This window comes from Acanthochromis polyacanthus, chromosome 6, assembly GCF_021347895.1.
Source record: "Acanthochromis polyacanthus isolate Apoly-LR-REF ecotype Palm Island chromosome 6, KAUST_Apoly_ChrSc, whole genome shotgun sequence".
Lineage (NCBI taxonomy): Eukaryota > Metazoa > Chordata > Actinopteri > Pomacentridae > Acanthochromis > Acanthochromis polyacanthus.
The window spans coordinates 12516715-12532356 of record NC_067118.1 but is presented as its reverse complement, the minus strand read 5'-3'; the positions used below and the strand labels follow the sequence as shown (position 1 = coordinate 12532356).

Here is a 15642-nt window from a genome sequence, read left to right as displayed (position 1 = left end):
AACCCACAATTCTCACTGAAATCACTTGAAACTCACAAAAGTAACAATAAATAAAAATTTATTGAAAATTAAATAATCAAAATCAGCCATCACTTTTGAATTGTTGATTAACATAATTATTTAAAAAAACAAACTAATGAAATAGGGCTGGACAAAAATGATGGTACCCATAACTTAATATTTTGTTACACAACCTTTTGAGGCAATCACTGCAATTAAACGATTTCTGTATTTGTCAATGAGCGTTCTGCAGCTGTCAACAGGTATTTTGGCCCACTCCTCATGAGCAAACAGCTCCAGTTGTCTCAGGTTTGATGGGTGTCTTCTCCAAATGGCATGTTTCAGCTCCTTTCACATATGTTCAATGGGATTCAGATCTGGGCTCATAGAAGGCCACTTTAGAATAGTCCAACGCTTTTCTCTCAGCCATTCTTGGGTGTTTTTGGCTGTGTGTTTTGGATCGTTGTCCTGTTGGAAGACCCATGACCTGCGACTGAGACCAAGCTTTCTGACACTCGGCAGCACATTTCTCTCCAGAATGCCTTGATAGTCTTCAGATTTCATCGTACCTTGCACACTTTCAAGACACCCTGTGCCAGATGCAGCAAAGCAGCCCCAAAACATTACTGAGCCTCCTCCATGTTTCACCGTAGGGACAGTGTTCTTTTCTTCGTATGCTTGGTTTTTGAGTCTATGAACATAGAGTTGATGTGCCTTACCAAAAAGCTCCAGTTTGGTCTCATCTGTCCAAAGGACATTCTCCCAGAAGCTTTGTGGCTTGTCAACATGCATTTTTGCAAATTCCAGTCTGGCTTTTTTATGAGTTTTTTTCAGCAGTGGTGTCCTCCTTGGTCGTCTCCCATGAAGTCCACTTTGGCTCAAACAACCACGAATGGTGCGATCTGACACTGATGTACCTTGGCCTTGGAGTTCACCTTTAATTTCTTTGGAGGTTGCTCTGGGCTCTTTGGATACAATTCCAACGATCCGTCTCTTCAATTTGTCATCAATTTTCCTCTTGCGGCCACGTCCAGGGAGGTTGGCTACTGTCCCGTGGGTCTTGAACTTCTGAATAATATGAGTCACTGTTGTCACAGGAACTTCAAGCTGTTTAGAGATGGTCTTATAGCCTTTACCTTTAAGATGTTTGTCTATAATTTTTTTTCGGATGTCCTGGGACAATTCTCTCCTTCGCTTTCTGTTGTCCATGTTCAGTGTGGTACACACCTTTTCACCAAACAGCAGGGTGACTACTTGTCTCCCTTTAAATAGGCAGACTGACTGATTATGAGTTTGGAAACACCTGTGATGTCAATTAAATGACACACCTGAGTTAATCATGTCACTCTGGTCAAATAGTTTTCAATCTTTTATAGAGGTACCATCATTTTTGTCCAGGCCTGTTTCATTAGTTTGTTTTTTTAAATAATTATGTTAATCAACAATTCAAAAGTAATGGCTGTTTTTGATTATTTAATTTTCAATAAATTTTTATTTATTGTTACTTTTGTGAGTTTCAAGTGATTTCAGTGAGAATTGTGGGTTTTTCCTTCTTTAACTGAGGGGTACCAACAATTTTGTCCACGTGTGTATATTGTACTTTTGATGGCTATGTTTTACTGACAGCTAGGTAGAGCTGTTTGGCATTATTTTCAGATACATTTAAAGCTCGTGTCCGGAGTTTCCGTTTGTTTTCAATTTATGTATCATTGTTTAACAAAGCTTAAATGTGTTAGTGCAGTTCGATACTATAATATAATGTTAGTATGACGCGATATGAAAATTTATTCTTGAGCTCCGCCTTCCTCTCATAGACCCCCATGTTATTCCAAAAAGCGCCGGTCGCTGCCGACCAATCAAGTTCGAGCTTCCGCTTTGTCATGCTGTCAATCAACGGTTACGCGCACAGCAAGCAAGCCCATGCAGAGGTGCGCGAGCTACGCACTACGCAACCGCGCGAACATTTGTTTTGCTTGTGGAGGAGAGAGCATCAGGGATCAGCAACTTCCAGAAAAGTTACCAATCCCACGGCTTGTCAGGCCAAGAGACTGCAGGACGTTTTTTGGCTCGGGGTGCTCGCGTCGCTCCCCGACCACGGCCTCCATAGCCCGCCTGACGGCTTCGTTTAGATGCCCGTCCTCTGGAGGAAGATGTTGGGGCGTCTGGGACATACTCTTCGTCAGAGGAGTCATGCAATTCTGAACTCCAGATAGAAATAAATAAACAATGTAACACATATACACGCGTAAATGCACTAAGTTTGATAAACAACATCATCGAGAGGGATACACGAGTGTAATCACATATTGAAACTTTACTCGTTCGTCCTAACAGATTCATGTTATTTTGGTATTAGGACAAGTTAGACTCAATACAGAATTCTAACATAATTCCTTTATTATTTACTAAATGTACTAAATGTAGAAGAGTGGAAAACAGCAAAACAGGCAAGATGCTGCAGCACTCCGGGCACTCCTGTCAGGTACTGCGCGCGTGCACAAATAAAGGGGCGAAATCAGAGGGAGGGAGGGTGGGACCAACAGTGTTTTCGGAGATGCTGCGATTCAAACACGAGCTTTAATGCAAAAAAAAAAATCCAGATTTCACTGGCATTGAAAAAAGTGAGCATTTTAAACAGCAACCAATGCAAACTAACTGTACTGCCAAGTAAGATATGTACAATTGAATTTTAGCAGATGGCACTATCTAACACCAAAAAGTGCATCACCAAAATTTAAACAAATGTGCCGTTTACATGCTAGTTTGCTTATGATCTCATAATCTTAAAATACATGAAATACTATTAAAAAGGCTGTTTGCAATACATGTTGGGAACTAAAAAGAACACAATCGAATTAAAGCTGCTGTCCGGAGTTTGAATCGCAGCGTCTCCCAAAACACTGTTGGTCCCACCCTCCGTCCCTCTGATTTCGCCCCTTTATTTGTGCACGCGCGCAGTACATGAGAGGAGTGCCCGGAGTGCTGCAGCATCTTGCCTGTTTTGCTGTTTTCCCCTCTTCTACATTTAGTACATTTAGTAAATAATAAAGGAATTACGTTAGAATGCTGTATTGAGTCTAACTTGTCCTAATTCCAAAATAACATGAATCTGCTAGGACGAACGAGTAAAGTTTCAATATGTGATTACACTCGTGTATCCCTCTCGATGACATTGTTTATCAAACTTAGTGTATTTACGCGTGTATATGTGTTACATTGTTTATTTATTTCTATCTGGAGTTCAGAATTGCATGACTCCTCTGACGAAGAGTATGTCCCAGATGCCCCAACATCTTCCTCCAGAGGTTGGGCATCTAAATGAAGCCGTCAGGCGGGCTATGGAGGCCGTGGTCGGGAAGCGACGCGAGCACTCCGACCACGGCATCTAAACGAAGCCGTCAGGTGGGCTATGGAGGCCGTGGTCGGGGAGCGACGCGAGCACCCCGAGCCAAAAAACGTCCTGCAGTCTCTTGGCCTGACAAGCCGTGGGATTGGTAACTTTTCTGGAAGTTGCTGATCCCTGATGCTCTCTCCTCCACAAGCAAAACAAATGTGCGCGCGGTTGCGTAGTGCGTAGCTCGCCCACCTCTGCATGGGCTTGCTTGCTGTGCGCGTAACCGTTGATTGACAGCATGACAAAGCGGAAGCTCGAACTTGATTGGTCGGCAGCGACCGGCGCTTTTTGGAATAACATGGGGGTCTATGAGAGGAAGGCGGAGCTCAGGAATAAATTTTCATATCGCGTTATACTAACTTTATATTATAGTATCGAACTAGTCTAACACATTTAAGCTTTGTTAAAAAATGATACATAAATTGAAAACAAACGGAAACTCCGGACAGCAGCTTTAATCCCTTGGATATACAGCGCCCTCCATAATTATTGGCACCTCTGGTTAAGAGATGTTCTTTAGCTTCTCATAAATTCAGTTTTTTTTCTAAATACTAAAGGACCAAAATGGAAAAAAAAGATGAAAATTCAGCCTTTAATTCATGTGGATTTATTCAGTTGGGGGGGGGGATCACACATTAAGAAATATTTCTTTTACATCAAATCATGTGTGCCACAATTATTAGCACCCCTGATGTTAATACTTTGTACAACCCCCTTTTGCCAACAAAACAGCACCCAATCTTCTCCTATAATATATTTTTCAACAATTTTCAGTGTGAGAGTATGCTTCTGCAATAAAAAGTGAATTTATTTTAAGGTTTTCTACACATCTTAACCAAAGGTGCCAATAATTATGAAAAGCGCTGTATTTCTATATTTCCATGTATTAACTTTTTTAGGCTGTATTTCTACTTTTTACTGTTTATTGCTTTATTTCTGTGTCTGTATGTTAATAAGGTACAAGGCCCTAACTTTTCTCAAAGTTAGGACCTAAAAGTTGCAAATTTATGTTATGTAGGTTTCGTAATATTCATTGTCTTTTGTCTAGTTTTCTCAAATGACCAATCCTGCTTTAGACTGCTGCTGGAGTCTATACCAGCTGACTTAGTGTGAAGGCAGGGTGCCCCTGGACACGTCACCAGTCTATCACAGGGCTACACAGAGAGACAAGTACACTCATTCACACCTTTGGACAGTTTAGAATTGTACGTGCTCAATACATGTTCAAATACTGGCCATAAATGCAAAAATATATATATTTTAATACTTTTTTCTCATAAAGTATGTCTCTGACTGGCACCATGCTTTATATTTTTAAAGCTCCTGTTGGTGCAAATCACAGCTGGGGAAAAAAACATTCTTTTATGGTGAAAACTAAAGGTTTCTGGTTGGTGGACTATTGGAATAGAAAAAAACATGGAAATTTGTATAACCAAATTTGAACCATCATATCAAAGCAGTGTTGTACCATTAAATACCGTATGTACATATCAATGATCCTACAACATTTTAGGACTCTAGCTACTTTATTTCTCAGGTTATGGAACTTGAAAATTAATATAACATTTGACTCCAGATTTTACATGTTTTACTTAAAAATTTAGAAGAAAAAAAAAGGGAAATATGAGAGGGTTAGCCATGAACTTATTTTAAAATTTAGTGAATTGAGTTGGATTAACTCGTAAGTGTTAATCAGTGAGCTTCAGAGCTGTTGGTAGGTGTGCTTTTGGACTTTGGACAGAGCCACATTCCCTACCATAACACAAGGTAAGTAAACAAAACAGTAGAGCTTGTTTAGTAGTAACTGTAAATGCAGCAAAAGGAGTTATGAGTGAGTGAATTGCTATTCCCCACATCAGCAGTCATTTACGCTAAAAAGCTTTGATTTATTGTAGGTGATAGTCTTTCCTATTTCATCCACTGTTCGTGCTCACTTTTCAGTTATTCTGCAACTTATTCCGAGATACAAGAAATGGAAAAGTCATCACTTCCAATAACAGAAGATTTTTCCCTGGAATGATGACTGACTAAATTGCAAATGTTAAAGCTTTCAAAAGGAAAAGCGTTCCTTTTTTCTCAAATGTTATTTTTCAGGCATTTTGCCCCATATTAGGGAGCAGTTGAGAAGTGACAGGAAATGTGAGAGAAGAGAAAGAGAGAATAGCATTCAGTATGTCATGCCAAAAACAGCAATGTTTCACTATAACAAATTAATATTACAACTAACCCTGTCTTGATGCATTCCACTTGTAACCTTTCTTTTCCCATTGTCCTGTTCTGTCATTTTGGTTTGCTATTAATAGTGACCTTTTCAGGCCCAGATAGCTCAACAGGTTGAGCAGGTGACCCACAAACAGGAGCTAGTCCCTAATGCAGTGGCCTGGGTTTGATTCCAGCTCACGGCCCTTTACTGCAAGTCTTCTGTCTGCCTCTCTACTTACCTATTGAATGCAGCCAGAATAATAATTATAAATTTTATTTCAAAGCGCCTTTCCTGGCACTCAGGGACACTGTACAAACAAAAATTTCTACATGTAAACACTACAATTTACAAACATTAAAACCAATATAAAAATTGGTTCCCATATCACTAAACTACATTGTCAGTTACATTTTGAAGGGAAGATTGAGTTAATTTCAAGTGTGGTATTTGTGCTTGAAATCTGGGGAGGTCAATTCTCAATATGAAGTCCAAATAGCTGTCACCATCAGTGAAATAAACCATCATTAGGCTATCTCTCTGATGGGTTTAGTTTGAAACCCATCAGAGAGATAGCAAAAACATTAGGTGTGGCCAAATCTACTGTTTGGTACATTCTGAAAAAGAAAGAAGCGCTGGTGAGCAATTCCAAAAGAAATGGTGAAAATGCTGGGCTTGATAAACTTTGACCTCCATCTGCCATGTCAAGGATTTAGGCAGGATAGTTTCAGGTTCATTCGCTTCATCAGAGCAAGTAAACTGGCGAGAGAGTGCATCAGGCTTGACGTTTCTGGAACCTGGGCGAGAAGACAGAGTAAAGTTAAACCGTCCAAAAACAGAGTCCATCTGGCTTGGTGAGAATTTAATCTCTTAGCAGACTTGATATATTCTAAGTTTCTGTGGTCAGTCCAGACCACAAAAGGCTGTTCTGTTCCCTCTCGCCAGTGCCGCCACTCTTCCAAGGCCAACCTAACCGCCAACAATTCTCGGTTGCCAATGTCATAATTCCGTTCCACTGGTGATAGTCTGTGAGAGAAAAAGGCACATGGCTGTAACTTTTGGTCTTTTGAAGAATGCTGAGATAATACTGCCCCTACACCCGTATCAGAAGTGTCTACTTCAACTATGAATTGAAGAGAGGGGTCAGGCTAAGTCAGGATGTGTGCGGTAGTGAAATGATTCTTTAAGTTTGGAAATGCTTGTTCTGCTTCTGAAGTCCAATGAAATTACCTGGCTGTGGAGGTTAAAGTGGTAAGGGGAGCTGCAACTTTACTGTAATCCTTTATGAATCTTCAGTAGAACCATGGATATCCTAGAACCACTGGGGGGTCTGAGTGATCAATGACACAGAAAGCAATCTTCTCTCGGTGATTTCCTGATGTGATTAAGTCAGTGGGAACAGTTTTCTGTGACACCTTAGCCAAACAAAGACCATTTAGTGAATGGGCTACTAAGGTCTGACTTAGAGGAACAGTAGGAATGCCCAGCTCTCCTACCAGATTGTAGTCAAGTAGACACTCCTCGGCTCCCAAGGTGACTAAGACGGGGATGGGCTGAGACACTGACCCCCCACAGAGCGTAGTCTTCATTTGAAGTCGGTGTGGGGGAGATGTTGAGGTTCAATCTTGCAGTCTGGCTAGCTGATTAGTTATATTTTTTTACACCCAGTTTCAAATTTCAAATTGTTTTATAGTTCGTTTAAATGTTTTTTTTTATCTCTTAGAATTTGGGGCAGCAGGTGTCTCTAAACACAAGGAGGAGTTTCAGCTTCTCATCTCTCCGCATCAAAAGTAAGACAGTGGATAATACAATACTAACACAGCTTTGTCCTAATTAAAGCCTTTCTATTCAGTCAAATAATAATTCTGTCATGTCAATATTAATTTTCTGCAGAAAGGCACAACAGTGATGAGGAGAGTGGATTTACACAGCGCAGAGGGTTGAGGTCTTTTTCATCTGCACGAGAGGCAAAGACAAAAGGTAAACATAATATATATTTAGTATTCGCAGTCCGTCAGCTTCTCTTACTATCTTAAAGACTGCACAATAAAGTCATGGTTTCCCTGTTTCACCCCACAAAAAGCCTCTGCATAGAGACTAGTACTTTAAAAATGTGCAGGAACTCTAGGGTTGGAGTCTGCAGTGCTGAATATTGTTTATTGGTTGAGTAGTCTGTTAGCTGACATTTTGTTTTAAAAAAAAACAACCTGCAAGTGAAAACAAGTTCACTTTATTTTTTCTCCATCAGGGAATGCGGTGGAGTTATGTGATGATAGGTGCTGGTGTGTCCGTCTGCCTGCCTGTCTGTCTGTTCACAACATTATTTCAAATGGATTTCAGTTACATTTTCAGGGAAGGTCAGAAATGACACTAGGACTAAGTGATTAGATTTTGGCAGTGATGCAGCTTTTAATCTGGATCCATGAATTTGTTAAGGATTTTCCTATAAGTGCGAGATAGCGGCACAGCAGCACTATAACTATGACTACATGTGAACACTACGTCACCTGCCTGCTGACGATCACATGATTGCAATTCTACTACAAATCAACCGCTGTGGACTTATTGGGACTTATGTGTTGTAAATGATACAAGGAACACTTGATTAGAGGATTAACTAACTAAGTAAGAAATAAAAGACAAAAAATCTTAAAACAAGATTAATAATCTTACAAATTCTGCTCTTGCATACAAATTATTCTCAAAACAAGATCAAAAATATTTTTTAGGCTAGATATAAGATTATAAGTCTAGGTTAGACAGTTAATTTTTTGCAGTGTTCTAGACTCTAGAGGATGATGGTACCTCACATCTAGACAGTGACCAGGTGAAGAAGACAGGTATGCAAGAGTGTAACATGAGCATGACATTAATGTGAAGTAGGGAAAGAAAAATCGACCTTAGCGTTCCTTCAGTTAAAACACCAAGGTCACACTTGCATTAGCTAATCACCAACTGCTTAACTCACAATACAGTCATCTGCTCATTTCTTACCTAATTGTTGATCTTTCTTATCAGTGTAGACTTCAAGCATAAGCTGTTCCTCCATGCAGCTTTCTCCTACCCTTCTATTTGCATATTTTAAAAATCCCCTTTGGAACGGAAAACAACAGCAACCTCTGAACAGCAACCTACACACGTGGACAAGATTGTTGGTACCCCTCAGTTAAAGGAAAAACCCACAATTCTCACTGAAATCACTTGAAACTCACAAAAGTAACAATAAATAAAAATTTATTGAAAATTAAATAATCAAAATCAGCCATCACTTTTGAATTGTTGATTAACATAATTATTTAAAAAAAACAAACTAATGAAATAGGGCTGGACAAAAATGATGGTACCCATAACTTAATATTTTGTTGCACAACCTTTTGAGGCAATCACTGCAATTAAACGATTTCTGTATTTGTCAATGAGCGTTCTGCAGCTGTCAACAGGTATTTTGGCCCACTCCTCATGAGCAAACAGCTCCAGTTGTCTCAGGTTTGATGGGTGTCTTCTCCAAATGGCATGTTTCAGCTCCTTCCACATATGTTCAATGGGATTCAGATCTGGGCTCATAGAAGGCCACTTTAGAATAGTCCAACGCTTTCCTCTCAGCCATTCTTGGGTGTTTTTGGCTGTGTGTTTTGGATCGTTGTCCTGTTGGAAGACCCATGACCTGCGACTGAGACCAAGCTTTCTGACACTAGGCAGCACATTTCTCTCCAGAATGCCTTGATAGTCTTCAGATTTCATCGTACCTTGCACACTGTCAAGACACCCTGCGCCAGATGCAGCAAAGCAGCCCCAAAACATTACTGAGCCTCCTCCATGTTTCACCGTAGGGACAGTGTTCTTTTCTTCGTATGCTTGGTTTTTGAGTCTACGAACATAGAGTTGATGTGCCTTACCAAAAAGCTCCAGTTTGGTCTCATCTGTCCAAAGGACATTCTCCCAGAAGCTTTGTGGCTTGTCAACATGCATTTTTGCAAATTCCAGTCTCGCTTTTTTATGAGTTTTTTTCAGCAGTGGTGTCCTCCTTGGTCGTCTCCCATGAAGTCCACTTTAGCTCAAACAACGACGAATGGTGCGATCTGACACTGATGTACCTTGGCCTTGGAGTTCACCTTTAATTTCTTTGGAGGTTGCTCTGGGCTCTTTGGATACAATTCCAACGATCCGTCTCTTCAATTTGTCATCAATTTTCCTCTTGCGGCCACGTCCAGGGAGGTTGGCTACTGTCCCGTGAGTCTTGAACTTCTGAATAATATGAGCCACTGTTGTCACAGGAACTTCAAGCTGTTTAGAGATGGTCTTATAGCCTTTACCTTTAAGATGTTTGTCTATAATTTTTTTTCAGATGTGCTGGGACAATTCTCTCCTTCGCTTTCTGTTGTCCATGTTCAGTGTGGTACACACCTTTTCACCAAACAGCAGGGTGACTACTTGTCTCCCTTTAAATAGGCAGACTGACTGATTATGAGTTTGGAAACACCTGTGATGTCAATTAAATGACACACCTGAGTTAATCATGTCACTCTGGTCAAATAGTTTTCAATCTTTTATAGAGGTACCATCATTTTTGTCCAGGCCTGTTTCATTAGTTTGTTTTTTTAAATAATTATGTTAATCAACAATTCAAAAGTAATGGCTGTTTTTGATTATTTAATTTTCAATAAATTTTTATTTATTGTTACTTTTGTGAGTTTCAAGTGATTTCAGTGAGAATTGTGGGTTTTTCCTTCTTTAACTGAGGGGTACCAACAATTTTGTCCACGTGTGTACACTCTGCATTGTCCAGATTTTGCTAAAGATTTAGACTGTGCTAAAAATCAGGCCAGCATTTTTTTTTTAAAGCTAATTGGGTAATTTAATGGAAGTTTCCACCCCCCTGCAGACAAATGTTCCAAGAAAACAAATATTTCGTCATTTTTTTTGTAAGGGCATTGTTGCTATATCCTGGGCTTAGCATGACCCCAGATGACTGTGATTCTTTAAAAAATCACATTTTTGCAGGGTTAATAAGTCAAACTAATTTGAAAAATACCTTATATCCTTCTGAATTTTGTTAATAATTAGATTGTTCCTTGGAAATCCAGTTTGGTTTGCTTAGCCAATGCAAAAAAAAACAAAAACAAAACCATTTAAGTGCTACTAATTTGTAACATCTAAGTGAAAGCTGCCTGTTTTCAAGTTTTATCTACACAAACAGGAATAATTTCAAATGAATGTATCTACAAATTCATATGTGTTTATGGCAGCTAAAGCATGATGTTCATGTTAATACACCAACAACTTATAAAATGTGCTTTACGTTGGGGAACGATGATAATATACAGTGACATGAAATATGAGACAGGATTTGTTTTCTTCCTCAATATAAGCTTGGATATCTTTATTATCCACTGACTATCTCCACCCAACATTTGTTTGGTAAAGAATAATGTCTGTAGTGGAAAAAAATATAGAAGTAGTAAAAGTAATTTCCACTAACAAATATTACACCAACCCATTTGACACTACAACTAATGCATTTGTGAAACACGGAGGAGGTCATGTGAAAGATTTGCCATGTTTAAATGTCTCTGGAACTGGCCCACTGTCTGTATTTCTGATGGAGCAGCATCACATCTGTTCTTTTGTTTGTCAAAGCGAAAGAACAGTTTTTAAACAAAGTCTGATTCAGTTCTTTGTTATGTAACAGGATACCATGAAGGTAAACGGTTTGTGGTCTGAACTTACTCAGATAATGCCTGCTTGAGACTGTAAATGAACTCAGGTGAACTATCAAGACCAGAGTCTAGATCAGGTCTCGTGTCAGATGGCGGAGCTGACACCTGCTGCCTGTCTGGTTGTTTTCAAGTGTATGTGTGAACGACCATCTACTGACAGCAAACCAGACTCTCCCAAACAGACGATAAAGATGAACCTCACTAAGGGACGGTCCATGTTAGGAAATGCTCAGTCTTTCCCCACATGACTGGAGTGCAGTGCACGAGAGCCCGGTGGAGGCACGCGCTCAGCCGAGAGGTGGAGAAGTCCGGAGTTTCACATGCGGGATGGAGGCGACGGGGTGCCGCTCCGCTGTTACCGAGTTTACTGACAGAAATCGCTGAGAGGACGACGGCGTGTCGGAAGAGTTTCGCAGTAATGAGCGACAATATAACAAGGAGAAGAAAACGAACCAGACTGGCGAACTTTAGGAGCAGATGGAGTGAGTACTGAGAGGCTGACAGCCGACTATATTGACGTTGAACTGACAGCGAATCCCCGTGAATCGGAGCAGATACCTGTAATACTAAGTTAATTTCCGCTTAAGATCATTAGTTGGTTAGAAAAAAACAGAACTCGGTGTCGTTTATCGGGAAACTCCGGTGTACCCATCGGAACGTGAGGCATTGATTTGTCTCGAGCATAGGCAACATATAAATACCTCATAGGTATGAAAAATGTCTGTGGCCTCCAACATGCTCACTTGCTATCCGGGTAGCAGTGTTCTACCACTTCACGATAAGTAAATGTTGGAGTTCTTCGGTCGTATAGATTGTCAGTTATCGTAGGGCGCACCACAGATGTGGGCATATTTAGGTAGAATATAAACTGTATGAAACATAAGTATGAATGGTGCACTCAGGTGATGTGTTGTGTTATGTAGCACTGCGATTTATTTATTTATTCATTGCATGGAATGGCGAGGGGGGCAGCATCAAATTCACTACTAAATGAAGTTTCTTCGGTTTTCCAGTTGTGGCAGCCGGTGGTTGCCACAACAGGTTGACTGTTTAAGTCCAAAAGGCACACGCTGACTGTGGCAAGTGCGCATACTGTAATTAGGTCATGCTTTACTTAAACATTCAAATGACTTATAAACTTCACCTTAGATCTAACTTTAGATTAATTAAATTGTGGCATTTGCAGTACTTTGTACTGCAGCTGAGATTACGTTTGGAAACACTGTTGTTGGTCACCTCTGGTATTTGATGAACACTTTTTCAGGTGGCCCTCTGTGTGACTGGCCACACATTTAGCCTGGAATGCGGCTGTTGACACGCGGAAGCTAACCATCAGAGCGAATTAAATACGCTAGACATTGCTGAATTTCAGATGTAACTGGACAAATGGATGAAGTGTAAATGACTTAGATTTAAAGTCTATAGGTTGCTCAAATAACAAAGAACATAAACACAGGATTCAGTCAGTTTTTCTTTGCTTAGAGACAGCACTGCAGCTTGCTGTTGTAACATGTTCAGGAGCCTAAGGGCCTGAGGCTGTTACCAGAGACTGTTATTTTACACCCTTCTCATAGCTGAAAAGCAGTAGCGTAAGTAAGGACTAAATGTAGATTCATGAAAAACTGGCTCTGCTAAAAATGACCTAAAATTCATCCTAAGATAAGTGCTTTGATGTATATATGTGTGTGTGTATATATATATATATATATATCTATATATACACACACACACACACACACACACACACACACAGTAGAGCGGACATATATACACACAGTAGAGTGGACATATGTATATATATATATATATATATATATAAACAGTGTTTTTCTGTGACTAGCTGAGTGCTAAATTGTGTAACTGAGATGGGTTGGGTAAGGAGGCGTTGCCTTTGCTATTGAGATGGTGCAAGAGTGCGAAACAGTGCAATCACCTTGTCCTGCCAGAAGTTGTGTACTGTAGAGTGAAAGGTTGTTTTAGGAACAGGGAATGTGTGCCAGACTGAAAGTGAAACTTGGACAATATCCAGTGGGATTCTTTTTTTCTCTTCTCCAGCTGTAATTTGTGTCTGACACATTTAATTCTTTATGTGCTGTATGTGCTAAATTAAAAAGCTAAGTGAGTGATAAATGTGAGATCATGTTTGACAGCAAACCAAACATTGCAGTGACAACCACTAACTGGCAAGAATGCAGTTTGCAGTAAAGACTTTTGTCTTGAAGTTACTCACTTGGGCTTAGAGCTGCTGTTTCAGGATGTCAACATTTGCTTTCCTAGCAGTTTATCTGAGACTGGTTGATTAAAGTCGATCTACTACATTCCTTTCACATCATCAACATGTTTAGCTTATATTGTATATTTACCCTCATTCAATTGATCTGTGTGTATGCCTTTTCATAGTAAACTGGTAATATCACATGCCAAGACAATTCTAAATCAGTTTTTCATGCTTTAAATTTTCACTTATTTGCATAATTGTAGTTGTATAATTTGTGTTTAATGTGAGGCACCCAGTATGGTCGTCTTCTGCTGTAGCCCGTGTTCTTCAATGTTGGACATGTTGTGTGTTCAGAGATGATACTCTGCATTCCTTGGCTGTAATGAGTAGTTATTTGAATTACTATTGCCTTTCTATAACCTCCAGCCATTCTGCCCATTCTCCTCTGGACAAATATAATGGTAAAAACAAAAATACCTCATAAGAATTTAATGTAAGAGCTGATATCTAGCCAATTTCCATGATTTTCTTGATCATAACCTAAATCACTTAAGTTCCTACATCAATAACTATGACATTGTACTGCCAAAAACAGAACTTTTAGGCATTCCATGTTTTCTTTTCTGTCTGTTTTAGTCACATGATACACACAGGAGTTAGTACTTGATTGCATAACCATTGTTTTTGAGGACTGCAGCCATTCATCTTGGCATGCTCTCCACCAGTTTCTGACATTGTCCTGGTGTCACAGCAGCCCATTCCTGTTGCACAAATTAAAACAAATTTGCTTTGTTTTTGGGCTTGTGGTTCTCCATTTTGCATTTGATGATTTTCCGCAGGTTTTCAATTGGATTTCGATCCGTGATTGAGCAGGCTAAGGCATGGTTGGAATGCTCTGGCTCTCCATTCAGACTTCAATGTGGATTAAACATGCGCTCTCCATGTGACCACATACAACATTTTTTCATCAACCAAGCCGCGGACCACATGCGTTCCGACACATGGAGAGCGATCCGTATGGATCATGGATCAACGATGATCCGTTGCACCACTACTTTAATTTATCTGAAGAAGGTTGACTGAGTCCAGGCATTATAGCATTTCAGTTTATAGAATACTAGAGATTTGGAGATTAATTGGTGATAAAAAGACATTGGTGGACCTTTGCCCTATTAGCAGCCAATGTCTGTGCAGACTCCATCCATCAGGTAAGGGTGCACATCACTCTGTTTTATGAAAGCTCCAAATAGAAAGTCAAGGAAACGTCATAGTATACTGGACATAGTATAGTGGCAGTGAAGAGAGGCATGTAATGTTGGAAAAGAGAGTAGAGGAATAACAAGCAGGAAATGGTCCCTAGCTGGGAATTGAAGAAGAGACTTGTAGCTGATGGCATTTGCACTCATGTAATATGAGCCCTAACCACTTCACTATCAGGTTGCCCCCATATTTAAATGAAAGTTACACTTATTTAAGACAGCTTTATTTGCAGATTATTAGCATGATCTGGATGTTGACTGTTGTGAAGTTTTCTAGGCATGTTACGCTTCAGTCTGCTTAAACAAGTGCAGCAAGTAACATGGGATGCCTGGACGGATACAATTTTACTCTGTTTAAGCCGGCAGAGGAATCCCTGGGAGGTCTGCGAGGTCGCCGTTCCCTGCCCTGCTCCAACCAAGTCAACATGGTACTTATGTCAGGGTCTTCACGTTGTAGTGACAGCAATTCAGCTCTACTACTACAAAGAGAATAGACTGGGAGTCGTTCTGTATGTGCCCCGCCTGTCAGCAGGGTACTGAGGTCATGGCACACAGTCCAGATGAGGGAGCATCTGGTTCGACTGAGTCAGGGGGCACAGGCCGGCGGGATAGAGCATCAGCATTTTTATGTCGGGAACCGTCCTTGTGAACATGACCCAGTCAAACGGGTCCAACTCCAGCACCCACCGACTCCTCCGTCTGGTTGGATCATTATCAATGGCCATGCGCCTGAGGGCCAGCAGGGGGCAATGGTCAGTAATGATGGAGAAGGTGGACAGCTCCACATAGTGTCTGAACTCACGCACTGCCCACACCACGGCCCATAGTTCCCGGTCAAAGGTGGACCATCTCTT

The 15642-nt window shown here is 40.3% G+C and overlaps 1 long non-coding RNA gene across 1 annotated transcript; it reads right to left on the bottom strand.

Annotated features, from left to right (window-relative positions):
* Positions 1 to 279: 279 nt before the first annotated feature.
* LOC127534395 (uncharacterized) lies at positions 280 to 10276 on the bottom strand. Its single transcript, XR_007942507.1, has 2 exons — positions 9259 to 10276; positions 280 to 487 (listed from the first exon to the last, which is right to left on the bottom strand). It is a non-coding gene; the product is annotated as an uncharacterized LOC127534395 (long non-coding RNA).
* Between the last annotated feature and the right edge of the window lie 5366 nt (positions 10277 to 15642).